Consider the following 13,869-nt stretch of genomic DNA (forward strand, 5'->3'; position numbering starts at 1 on the left):
GTGGGTAGGGAAGTGGGGGGCGCTATGGGGGACTTTTGGGATAGCATTGGAAATGTAATTGAGGAAAATATGTAATAAAAATATTAAAAAAAAAAGAAAAACCAAAACAAACAAAAAAAAAGAAACGAAACCTTTCTGGAAGTAAATGAAAATAAACACAACTCAACAAAACTTCTAGGGAGACGTTGAAAGCAGAGGCAGGAGGATCTCTTGAGTTTGAATCCAGGCTAGGCTACAAAGTGAGTGCCAGGACAACCATGGTTACACAGAGAAACCTCGTTTGGAAAAACAGACATGTATGTAGCTGCTCTACTTAAAAATTAGCTAAGAAATGAGGAAAAAGAAAACTGTAAATGTCCTTCAGCCAATGAATAGATAATGCAAAGGTGGCATAGATACACTATGGAAAAGAAAGAATGGAATTATCCATTTTGCAGGTAAAAGGATGGAACTAAGAAAAGATCATCCTGAGTGAGGTAACCCAGACCCGGAAAGACAAACATCACATATTCTTTCTCATCAGAGGCTCTTAGATCCAGATCTTCAGATATGAGCACATATTATGGAGGGATTGCAGAAACCAGGAAAATTAGAAGGATATTGTCAGGATGGGGTGGGCAATAGTGAGGGAATGATGGAATACACATGGTATTTGTTTTCATATCTATCATATATATGCCTATGCGAGTGTATGTTGTGTATATATGAGGTCCTCAAGGAGGCCAGATGTGGGTACTGGATCCCCGGAGCTGGTACTACAGGTGGCTGTGAGCTCCTCGGGTGCTATGCCAGGGTAATAACATGTCTGCATGGAAATGAACAGCTGAAGCTACCATGTTTATCAATACGGGCAAGCCTCGTGCATAAAACCCCGACTGAAAGAGAAGCAAGAGCGAGCTTTTCTGCTGAAAGCCTCCTCATGGATTAAGCTAAAGTCTCAGTCCTAGATGCCAGGATGCTGGTTACCTGGAGGAGACAAGAATAGTGACTGAAATCAGGGCCAAAAGAAACTATTAAAGTTTGAGGTAGTGTATATTTTTTTTTTACTCAGATTATGCTTATATCATCTCATAATTTATTACGTTTATAAAACACAAGCATTCTGCCTGGTTGTAACCTGTTATAATAAAGATGCATTCAAAGAGCATTGCTGACTCTATTTTTATTTTCTTTTTCTAATACTAAAATAAAGCCAATCAGAACCCTTGCTTCTCCCCCACCCCGCTCAGCCCAGCAAGCGGCTTTGTCTAGTCATTGTTCGATGTATCTGAAATATCAGGTGTCAGGTCTAGGATCCTGTGAGATCCTAGTCACAAAGAGACTGCTTTCCAGAGAAAGAAAATCTTTCCATCCTCATTGTAGAACCAGCGATGTCTGCTTTGTTTTGCCCCAGAGAGCTTTTAAACAATGAACACAGCGCACAGAGAGAACAGACAGTACAGAGAAGCAGCCAGGGAGACAACAGACTGCCCTGTCTGGCTTTGATGCTATGGTAACTCAAATAGACGGTTCCTAGCCATTCTTGTTCATTAAGAATTAACCTCTAGAAATCTGCCATTCATTGCTATGAAGGACGGGACTGTTCTGTTGCTCCATTGCTAGCCGCTCACTGGCCCCTCCTCCACCCCAAGGTGTTCATTTCAGAACCTCGAAAGGCTAACCTGCCTGAGCAGCATGGGCGGAAACCTGGAGCCATTTATCTTTGGTGTTCTTCCTGAACATCCTCCTCTCTCTTAACGATCCAATTTCACAAATATCTGAGGATCGAGGATGAGCAGAGGGAATTGAGAGATGTCCTGGGAGGGCTGTCATGTTCAGATGTTCAGTCTATCAGTTATAGCAAGTTTAATAGTTTATAGTTTAATCAAGGTACAGAGTTGGAGGGGGTTTTTCTTCAAGCATAAAATCATCACAAATACGGTTTCGAATTTTCTAACACATATACAGATTTTATAACAGGCAACTGAGTGTTCTCAGTTCAAATAGTCTCTCTCTCTCTCTCTTTCTCTCTCTCTCACACACACATACACACACCACAGGACTGTGTAGTTACTGGAGTGTGTTTTAAAAGGCACTACAGTACATCCAGCAGCTGTACTGAAGTCCATGTGAACCCCAGTTTTAACTGTTCACTCACTCTTTGCTGGGGTCCTCACAATGGCCAGGCCTGGATTTCAGTATGAGTTAGCCTGCCTTTGATGTACAATTCTCAGCTTCTCGGGATGTGTTTTGTTCTTGAATTGTTATCCGGTTGTGACTCTCCCTTCAGACCTGCCTTTACCTCTCACTGTGAGGACCCACAGTTTGCTTTTTGTTTTTATTGGTTGGTTGCATAAACCATGATATGGCCTTGTTAAATCTATGTTTATTTATGAGGGAAATACCTTGATCTGCATTTAGGATGCTTTAGTGTGGATCCCTTAACAACTGGAACAGGGGCTGTCTCTGAGTGTGTTGCCTGACACCCTCTTCCCCTAGATAAACTGCCTGGTCCAGTCTCAGCTATGACTTGATGTCCCAGTACCAATGGGGTGTGTGTGGGAGGGTGTGGGGATCCTTTCCCTTCTCCAAGTAGAAGGGGAAGAGGCGATGGAGGAAGAGATTTGTGAGGTTGGGACTGGAAGGAGAGGAAGGAGGGTGCTTTGACTGAGATGTAAAGTGAATAAATTAATTAATAAAAGAAGGAAAAGGAGAAGGGGGGAGAAGAGGAGGAGGAGGAAGTGGGAGAAGAGGAAGAAGAGGAGGAGGAGAGGGAAAGAAGGAGCGGAGGGGGAAGAGGAAGAGGAAAAGGAGGAAGAGGAGGAAGAGGAGGAGGGAGAGGAGGAGGAGGAAGAGGAAGAGGAAGAGGAGGGGGAGAAGGAGGGCAGAAGTGGGATATTGTAAGGACAACTGCAAGCCTCTCCCAGCCCAGTGGTGTTTGTGGCCAGCACATAGGTGTGTGATTTACCCGCACAAAGTAGGGTGTGAAAAACACATTAGACTGGCTGGCTGGGTATATCATTTGGTGATCCCTCAGGGTTACAGACAAGCACTGAGAAAGGCCTTTCACAGTGATGAATTAAAAACTTATACTCATCTGCTGAACAAATTGTCACTGAGCATCTCTGAGTCATTGGTGCCAAACATGGGATTCATGGGAAGGGGAACAAGCTAATGAAAGAAAAGTAGATTTATTCTACAAGGAAACAAATGCTACTTTAAGCTTGGTTGGTTTTGTTTTTGTTTTTGTTTTTTATGTCAGAAACAGCCACAAGATATGTTTCTGAATCTTCCCACTTCCTTCATCAGCTGTAAGCCTCTAGATAAACAGATGGGTCTGCTTATTTAGACACTGTTCCCCCGAACCACGGCCTGGCACACACGGAGCTAATTACTTGCCCTTGAGCTAGGCTTCCTTCCAATTGTACTGACATCAGTGGAAACATCATTGAAGAAACTGACCCTTTTAATGTCATCTCTGAGATTCCACTGCCTGTCAGGACAATGCAGGAAGTGGAAGAGTTCTAGCACACTGAAGCGTCTAATGTTTCTTGTCTCGGAAGCTTGCCAATTGCCTATTAGATGATGTAGCTTAGGAGGTGATGCAGGTGCATTACTGTGAAGTCTGTTTGCTGCCAAGATGAAACTGGTTTAAACTGGGCTCAACAGAACACTTGTAAATAGGTAGCAAATAGAAAAGGAGTTTTCCTCCTTAAGTCTTAAAAATGTGACATATTAGTGGTGCTTGAATGATGCCTGCGTGGGGTTATTATTTATACAATTAGTGTTACCTCCTGAGGTGGTTTGAATAGGTTTGGCCCTCATTGACAAGTGTGTTTGAATGCTTGGCCCACAGGGAGTGGCACTATTAGGAGTAGATGTGACCATGTTGGAGGAAGTGTGTCACTGTGGAGGCAGGCTTTGACATCTCCTATGCTCAAACTCCACCCAGTGTGGAATCAGTCTCCTTTGGCCCTTGTATCAAAATCAGCCACTCCAGCACCATATCTGCCTGCACACTGCCATGCTTCCCACCGTGATGATGACTGACTAAACCTCTGAAACAGTAAGCCAGCCCCAATTAAATGTTTGCCTTTGTAAGAGTTGCCCTTGGTTAGCAAACAGAAGCAGTAAGCTTTGGTGATGGCAATGACTTCAGGCAAATAAAAGATACTTTTACATTGTTCACGTTTCCTGAGATTTGGTCTTCGTTTTACTAAGTGTAAAACATAAGATACAAAATTGTAAGTGTAGAAACAAAAAGTTTAAAACTCAAAGAAAACTGGCTCTTTCCCAGCACTAGCCCAGCCTCTGGGCACAGGTGGAATGCGGAGAAAGCGCAGGTACTCATAGAGTTCTTGAAAACCTTGGTCTTTTCCAGGAGGAGCAGCACCTCCTCCAACCCACTTGAACCACTCCCATTTTGTTTCTTTGTTTCAACCTCCTGCCTACCTCAACTGAAGGGCAGGAAGATAAGCAGTTCACACACAGCCCAACAGAAGGGAATCCCATCAACCAATCTTCTATGACCACTGTCTTAGGGTTTTACTGCTGTGAACAGACACCATGACCAACACAACTCTTATAAGGACAACATTTAATTGAGGCTGGCTCACAGGTTCAGAGGTCCAGTCCATTATTGTCAAGGTGGGAACACGGCAGCATCCAGGCAGGCACAGTGCAGGCAGAGCTGAGAGTTCTACATCTTCACCCGAAGACTGCTAGCAGAATACTGACTTCCATGCTGCTAGAATGAGGGTCTTAAAGCCCACGCCCACAGTGACACATCTCCTCCAACAAGGCCACACCTTCTAATAGTACTACTCCCTGGGCCGAGTGTGTACAAACCATAAGAACCACCAAGTACAACCGCCCTTCTAAGCCCTTCACCCTCATCAACCACCTACTCTTGATCAGTTCATTCCTGCAGTATCACCAGTAGCTTGGAAAACCAAAAAACAACCCAAACCCCATCCAGAACAAACAAAAACCCCTGGACACATTTTTAAAGGAAAAAGAAAAAATAATAAGACAAATGGACTCTGGACATACTCTGAACATTCATTCAATTCAGATCTTAAAAAAAAAATGATGACTTTTATGACCATTCACAAATAACAAGGTGGCTGGCAGAGCAGTGAAGAACACTTGCTGTTCCTGCAGAAGGCCTGGGTTCAGTTTCCAGCACCCCGATCTGGCAGCTTACAACCACCTATAATGCCAGCTTTGGGGGAACCCAATGTCCTCTACTGGCCTCTGTGGGTACCTGCACTCATGTGCACAATCTCACACACAGATATACACACACATACACATAACTTGAAAAAAAATCTTTAAAATAAACCAATCAGGGCAGGGTTTGCAGAATGGATGTGTTCAAGTTGACCATTGCACAAATGGAAAGAAAGCACTCAATGGATGTGCTCTTGAGGGTTTTACTCATTGAACTGGGTAGATTAAAACTCCAAAGAAATTACTGTAAGTACTTCTAGGAACTAAAAGAAACCATGTTTAAAGAATTACAATCGGCCCTGGGTCCAGTGGCACAGGGCCCAGGAGGGCAGACTCTGCCCCAGCCCAGCATCATGCAGCCCAGGTGGGCAGACCACATTCGAGATGATCCCTGCCTGGTGCCACATCTCACGGGCAGGGATTAGCACTCCAGAGACCACCCCAGATACCTAGCGGCCCCTGGGTACCACTAAGATGAATGAGTAAGTGGTAGAGAGGTGGACGAGAAAGAGAAGCAGAAGGATGTGTGCACAGAGAAGAGAGGGGGAACTCGGCACTTGAGGACAATGAGGAGCAGCCTGATGTGAGTAGCCAGTGATTTTATAAAGAGGTCTATTTGGATCACATTTGGAGGTTTAACGTCTGAAGAGCATGATGCTGTTTTGGTAGGGGTCCCTTTATTGCATTCCTTCATGATCAATGGGTTGTATGTCATGGCAGAAGAACATGACCTGTGGGAATGAATGTTATGATATGGAGCAATTCAGGGCCCAGTCTGGCTCTCTTGTATCACCCTCTCTTGAAATAACCTACATCCTGTGAGAACGGTCTGCAGCCTCTGACTTCTAAGGAGCCTCCTGAGACCCTCAGGAGAGGAACAGCTTACTTCTAACAGAAACGATAGAGGCCAGAAGGCAATGGGATGGCATGCTTAAAATGCTAGAAGGAACACACCACTGGCCTGGAGTTCCAGATCTCAAAAGCGAGAAACAGATCTTCCAGTTCCCACGAATGAAGACAAATTGCTAATGACAAGCCGTCTTTAGGAGAAATGTTAGAGGAATTTCTTTAGGACAAATGGAATCAACGTGAGAGTCCCTCAGATCCACGCATGAAAACAGAGTTCCAAAGCCGGGTGTGGTGGCGCTCGCCTTTAATCCCAGCACTTGGGAGGCAGAAGCAGGTGGATTTCTCAGTTCGGGGCCAGCCTGGTCTACAGAGTGAGTTCCAGGACAGCCAGGGCTACACAGAGAAACCCAGAAAGTCAAATAACCCCATTAAAAAATGGGGCTCAGAACTGAACAAAGAATTCTCACCTGAGGAATACCGAATGGCAGAGAAGCACCTGAAAAAATGTTCAACATCCTTAATCATCAGGGAAATGCAAATCAAAACAACCCTGAGATTCCACCTCACACCAGTCAGAATGGCTAAGATCAAAAATTCAGGTGACAGCAGATGCTGGCGAGGATGTGGAGAAAGAGGAACACTCCTCCATTGTTAGTGGGATTGCAAGCTTGTACAACCACTCTGGAAATCAGTCTGGCGGTTCCTCAGAAAATTGGACATAGTACTACCGGAGGATCCAGCAATACCTCTCCTGGGCATATATCCAGAAGATGTCCCAACCGGTAAAAAGGACACATGCTCCACTATGTTCATAGCAGCCCTATTTATAATAGCCAGAAGCTGGAAAGAACCCAGATGTCCCTCAACAGAGGAATGGATACAGAAATTATGGTACATTTACACAATGGAGTACTACTCAGCTATTAAAAAGAATGAATTTATGAAATTCCTAGCCAAATGGATGGACCTGGAGGGCATCATCTTGAGTGAAGTAACACAATCACAAAAGAACTCACACAATATGTATTCACTGATAAGTGGATATTAGCCCAAAACTTAGGATACCCAAGATATAAGATACAATTTGCTAAACGCATGAAACTCAAGAAGAATGAAGACCAAAGTGTGCACACTGTGCCCCTTCTCTGCTTGTGGACGTTGTACATCGTGGTGCGGAGCCTAGTGCGCACCACGATGTACAACGTCCACAAGCAGTAAAATATAAGAACAGGGCTAGAGAGATGGCTCAGAGATTAAGAGCACTGACTGTCCTTCCAGAGGTCCCGAGTTCAATTCCCAGCAACCACATGATGGCTCACAACCATCTGTAATGGGATCCAATGCCCTCTTCTGGTGTGTCTGAAGACAGCTACAGTATACTCATATACATAAAATAAATAATTTCTTTAAAAAAAAAGAAAAAAGAATGCTTAGTTTATGCATTCATCTGGGTCCTTGTTTCTTTTCTGTTGTTGTTGGGTTTTTTTTGTTGTTTTGTTTTGTTTTTTCGAGACAGGGTTTCTCTGTGTAGCCCTGGCTGTCCTAGAACTCACTTTGTAAACCAGGCTGGCCTTGAACTCAGAAATCTGCCTGCCTCTGCTTCCCGACTGGGATTCTGCTGGGATTAAAGGCATGTGCCACCACGCCTGGCTTCTTGTTTCTTTATAAAGAATCCTGTGTGACATAAAAATTTAAAAAAAGAAAAAAAGAAAAGAAAAATAAGAATATAATATAAAAACAGTGTACCCTTGGAGCCAGGGAGATGGCTAGCAGTTAAGGGCACTTTTGTCTATTCTTCAGTGGTGCTACACTCTCAGAGGAGCCATGGGTTCTCAGCACCCTCATGGTGACTCCAAACCACCCATAGTTTGGTGAACAGTTCTAGAGGATCAAATGCCTTCTTCTGACAGATATGGGCATCAGGCACACACATGGTGCATATGCATAGATGCAGGCAAAACATGCATACACATGAAATAAATCTCAAAAGAAAATGATGCATCTCTTCCTTCTCTGATATTCTTTGAAAAACATAAGAACAAGTAATTATTGGGTTTGTATATATGGAGAATACACACACATACCTACAATATGAAGGAGATGTAGGTAGATGATAGATAGATAGATAGATAGATAGATAGATAGATAGATAGATAGAGATAGAATGATAATAAGCATCTGTCTATCATCTATCTAGTTGGAATTAAGTAAAATTAGGAAACAAATTCTAATGAAACATATTGCAACCCTTAGAGCAGCCACTGGGGAAGTAAATAAACACACATGGCCAGATAAGGGCTTTCCAGGGTCAGCTTGCTGTGGCTCTGAGCACTCACACTCCACCTCTGCATGCAACCTGTCACCTCTGCTGTAAGAAAACCCAGTGAACTCCTTGCCAGGGTGAACTTTGGTGGAATCATATCAGGGTTTGTGGTTAGGACCACTGAGGAGTAGATACTGCTTATGTCTCCCCATGGAGGGATGGTTTATCAGAAACACTGACAAAAAGCAACTGAAAGAATGAAGCATTTATCTGGCCTACAATCTGAGTGGTACAGTAGTTCATCAAGGCAGAGGCAAGATGGCGGCAGGAGGCCACATGTGTTGGATCAAATGGAAGCGAATGATGGGATGCCTGTGCTCGGTTTGCCTTCTCCTTCACCCATTCCATGACCTGGTCAATCAGATGTAAACCCACCGACACACCCAGAGGTGTGCCTGCAACATGACTCTAAGTCCTGTTCACAGTGGAAATTAATCATCACGAGAGGAAAAACAGATATTATTTAAGGAATTATATGAGTGGCTATTTGTGATAAACCCTTAAACAGGGAAATATTCTATGATTTTACAAGGAAACATCCCCAATCAGAGTAACAGAGAGTAACAGGAACCCTGGAGGAATGACTTTTTAAAGCCAACAGAGGCCGGGAATAGTCAATGTGTGCCTATAATCACTAGCTTAGAATCAGTCTGGGCTGTGAGGCCACCTAAAAAGGGTTTAAACTTGTAACAAAATACATACAACATAATTTACCATTTTAACTATTGTAAAAAGTATAATTCCATAGTGTTGTTACATTTTCAATGTAGTACAACTGTTATTCCATTACTATCTCGCTCAGAAATTTTCACTCTTAACTAGATACTCTGTATGCTCAAAGCAGTCTCTTTTCATGACCCTCTGGCAAGCACCAATCTTCAGTGTGCCCTGTGAATTTTAGTTTGCATATTTCAGATGGATGAAACCATAGAATAGGTGGGTTTTATGTGTATCTTTTAAAATTGCTATAAGGTTTTCAGGATTATCCACGTGATAGCATGTATGACTCACTGCTCCTGTTTTTATGACAATAATATTCTATCATATGGGTTTGCTACTTTTGGTATCCTTGGCCTCCACTCTCTGTTGACTATTGTGGATGCAGCTACTGTGCACATTGGTATGGAAGTTTTTGTTAGAGGAGTACCTTTACATCCATCTGGGGATAGGAAAATACCTAATTCTTGCAATAGCTATATGTTAAACTTACGGAGGAATTAGGAATTCCCAGACTGTTTCCCATAGTGGTCACATGGCTTTATATTTTCAACAAGGAATACAGATTCCAATGTCTCCATATTCCCATCAGTACATGTTAGACACCCTTTCTTTACATAGCCATAACAGTGCTTCTGAGGTAGGATTTTAATGGTTTGATTCCGATCATCCTGATGACTAATGACATTGAGCATCTTTTTTTTTATCTGATGATTGGTCATCTTTAGAGAAATATTTGAGGGGCTTTTGCTTATTTTTAATTGGACGGGATTTTGTTGTAGGTTTTTAATATATTATACATAGTAAATCCTTGTCAGATACTAAGTGCATATATTTTCTCCCAATGTGTCAATTGTCTTTCACTTAGTGGTATCTTCTGTTACACAAAATTAAAGATTCGGAGGGATTTTTTGTTGTTGTTGCTTGTTGTGTTGTTGGGTTATATTTAAGAAACCATTGCCAAACACAAAATAATTTGTCTCTATATCTTTAAATTTGTGTGTGCGCATGTGCACATGCCCTCCCCCCCACACACACACATGTGTGGAGGCCAGAGAAGGGTTTCAGATGCCCTAGAGCTGCACTTACAGGTGGTGATCTGCCCTACAAGGATTCTGGGAACTGAATTCTGGTCCTCTGATGGCATAGCAAATGCTCTTAACTGCTGAGCAATCTCTGCAGATCTCCATTTTGTTTTGTTTTTCTAAGAATTCTATAGTTTGACTCTTAAAATTAGGTGCTTGGACCATTTCAGTTTGCTGTTTGTATGCAAAGTAGGTTAGGGTTTAGTTTTGTCATCTTGCAAGAAAATGTCCTGGTGCTATGGGATGTCTATGAAATGTCTTTCTGCTATGGGATGGGCTTGGTGCCTGCACTGAAAACCAACTGATCCTAGATGCATGGGTTTTGTTTTACACTCTAAATTCTATGCCCTTGACTTGTATGTTCATCTTAAAGCCGATTGTTTGACTACTCCAAAGAAAAATTTGAAATCTGGAAATATGAACCTTCCAACTTCACTTTTCTATTTTAGAAACTATTTTGACTTTCCTTGGTCTCTCAAAATTCCACATAAAATTTTGGATCAAGGTCTCATTTCAATAAAAGAACACCATGGAGGGTTTTGCTCTTGCTGCATCTAACCTGTGGGTGGTTTTGGGGAGATTTTCCCATATTAGCAACCCCAGGCCTCTTAATCCACAAGCTCAGGCTTTCTTCTCATCTACTTAGACATTCATTTCTTTTTCAGGAGTGTTTGTTAGGATGATTTGGGCTAACTCCTGTAGCTAACAAGGAGGAAGTTTTGTGGGAATGACAACTGGACTTACAAGTCAAGATCATGATTAGTGGCATTCTGGAGAGCAAGAACAGAGGATGCTGGGAGGAAACAGTGCTTGCTGTTTTTTAGATATACTGCACCAGAACCCAAATATATGGGGGGAGATATTAAGTAGGCACTTTGAGATATGGTCTCAAGAGAAAGATCAAGTCTGGAAACAGAAATAAGTCACCAGGTTGCGGATGGCAATTAAAGCTAAGGAATGGAATGAGATCTCTGGGACAAATTACAAGAAAGCAGTGTTTAAAATAGATTCCTTATAAAAGGCTACCATTTAAGGGAGAGACGAAAGAATCTGAGAGCTGCCAGAGAGACAGGACAGCCTGGAGTGCGTGCAGTTCCTTTGAGAATGTGTGCTCATCCCTTCCTTCTTACAAAGGGCAAACTGTGCCTTTTATTCCTTCTGTTCATCATTGTGGCAAATGGAACGTTCACAGGTGCCTGCGCCAGCAACTGTGAAACCAATGGCAAAGGCCCTCCCCTTACCTTCCCCATGGTAGCTCCTAAATATCTCTGTGATCAGCTGCATGCCTCTGTTCCCACTGTTTCATTTTTAGGGCTTGTAGTCTAGACCATCCCCATATCAAGTGATTCATCAAAAATGCAAATGAGTCCCCTGGTTAGAATTCTTCATTAGCACCTTGAAATATTTCCAATGGCTTTCAAACTCCTCAGTATAGAAAATAAAACCCTTTATAGCCCATGTCTTCCTTAAGATCCCAGTGCACAGACTCACGTGCAGTGCTCCACCTATGTGAACTTTCATCCAGGTTCCACAGTCCCCACCTTAAACCCACGGTGCCCTTCCCATGGCACGGTTCCTCTCGGACACTCTTCACGGCAGTTTGTGCATCACTTGCTGTTCCCAGGCTGGTCTAACCCTCTGAAATTCTGGAGGGTCTTTGCTGAACCTATGCTTCTATTATCCCCTACTTATTTGTGTTTCTGAAACCTGACTGTGAACTCACAAAGGGCAAACTATGCCTTTTATCTGCATGTCCCAGGTGATAAGAACTCAGTGACCATTAAGCAAATGGGAAGATTTTGTAGGAACACAGTATTTCTTTTTTTAAGCAAGAAATGAACAGAACTTTCTATGGATCAGCTTGTTATAATAAAAGAATGACAACAGGTGTGGACATTTCAGTAGTGTTTGTGAACAGCAGGTAGCCTCATCTGGCTAGTTTATCTCTAAACAGTAAATATGTGGGCTCTAAGCTCAATTATTCATGCTAACAATGGAAATCTGCCTAGAACCTAGGAGTGCGGAAGTGTGAGGAGCCAGGGCATCGAAGCCGTCATGCTTGCATGACCTGATAGCTGAACACTGACACATACTGGGAGGAAGTGGGGACTCTGTCTCTTGACTCCCCTGAGGGCTGCTGAGGGCACAATCATCACCACCATCCAATTCTTTGTTCTTCCACCTTGCTGCTCTGACTAACATACCAACCATCTTCTCAGAAACAGATTGACCAAACTAAATGTTTTACGTCTTTGATAAAGACCATTAGCTTTTGAGGGCATTAACTTTTAAAGAGTCACCTTTTTGTTGGCTTATACAAAACCTGTAAACCAATGACGTGTACCATGCTTCCTACAAATGGCTGCTTACTGTTCCTTTGATAGAATACCACAGTTTGGGTAACTTATAAAAGAAGAAAATTTAGTTTGGGGTCTAAAACATCTAGTATAGAGGTGCTGTCCTTCTTACCCTATTATGACACAGTGGAGTGCATTGTGTGACAGGAACAAGGAAACGTGTATGCTCAGCTCTCTCTTTGGGTAAAGCTGATAATTCCACCAAGAGGGCCCTTCCCTCATGAACCCAGCTAATGCGAACTGCCTCCCAGATGCTCTGGCACCAACTGCTATCCACATATGAATCTGAAGACTAAGTGTGCAGTACTTCAAACCATAGGAAATAATTTCCATTGATTTCTTGAGGGTCAGCAAATGTCTACCCAACAACGGAAAAATGCTTGAATGTCTTCATTTAATACACAAGCAAACCCTACTTGTGTGTATAATACACACACACACACACACACTCATGATGATGGTTTTAGACACTGCACATAACACAAAACCTTCTAATGGTGAATAGTCAGTGTCCAACGACAAAAGTCGGTGGCAGTTCCAAGTGGTATCCAATTATGGAAACTTGGCAAATACATTTCCAGTCTGTTTGGGTGCGCATTAAGATGTATAATTGATTACATCTCTAAACATCCTCACAAATGCCACAGGCTCCACAGAGGTGTAGTAATCACTGGATGCTCAATTAGGCGATGGGACCTAACTCCAATATTTTCTATGCTCTCAGGACATGGCCAGGTTTGCTTAGAGAGCATTGCTTATTAGAGAGCAAAGCAGCTTTCGCTCATTCCCCATGGCCCTGAGGTTACTACCACAGTAAGCTGTTCACTGCAGCAGTATGGACTGGAAAGGACCTTTTCTGGTCCTATGTAAAAACATACAGTGGTTGAGACTGCATACTGTTCTCTCAGAGGACCAGAAGGCATCATACCATATAGAACTAGAATTACAGCTGGTGGCTCACAACCACCCGTATTCCAGTTCTACAGGATAGGATGCCTTCTCCTGGACTCTGAAGACACCTGCACTCAACACATGTATATACCACACATACATATACACATGATTTAAAAGATTAAAAAGTTAACTACAGTTCTGGTCTCTGCATTTACCAGGTATACATGTGGTACATATACAGATGTGCAGGCAAAACACTAATGAATATAAAACAAAACAAACAAATTTTAAGAAATGAAATAACATCAAATCTTAAAAAGGAAAACAATCCATGATTTTAGACATTCATGGGTGACAACAAAATAAAACTACTAATGCTACAAAAAATAATTTGAAACACAGGTAATATATACTTCAGCAGATGTAATGTAGG

This window comes from Mus caroli, chromosome 1 (genome assembly GCF_900094665.2).
Source record: "Mus caroli chromosome 1, CAROLI_EIJ_v1.1, whole genome shotgun sequence".
NCBI lineage: Eukaryota > Metazoa > Chordata > Mammalia > Rodentia > Muridae > Mus > Mus caroli.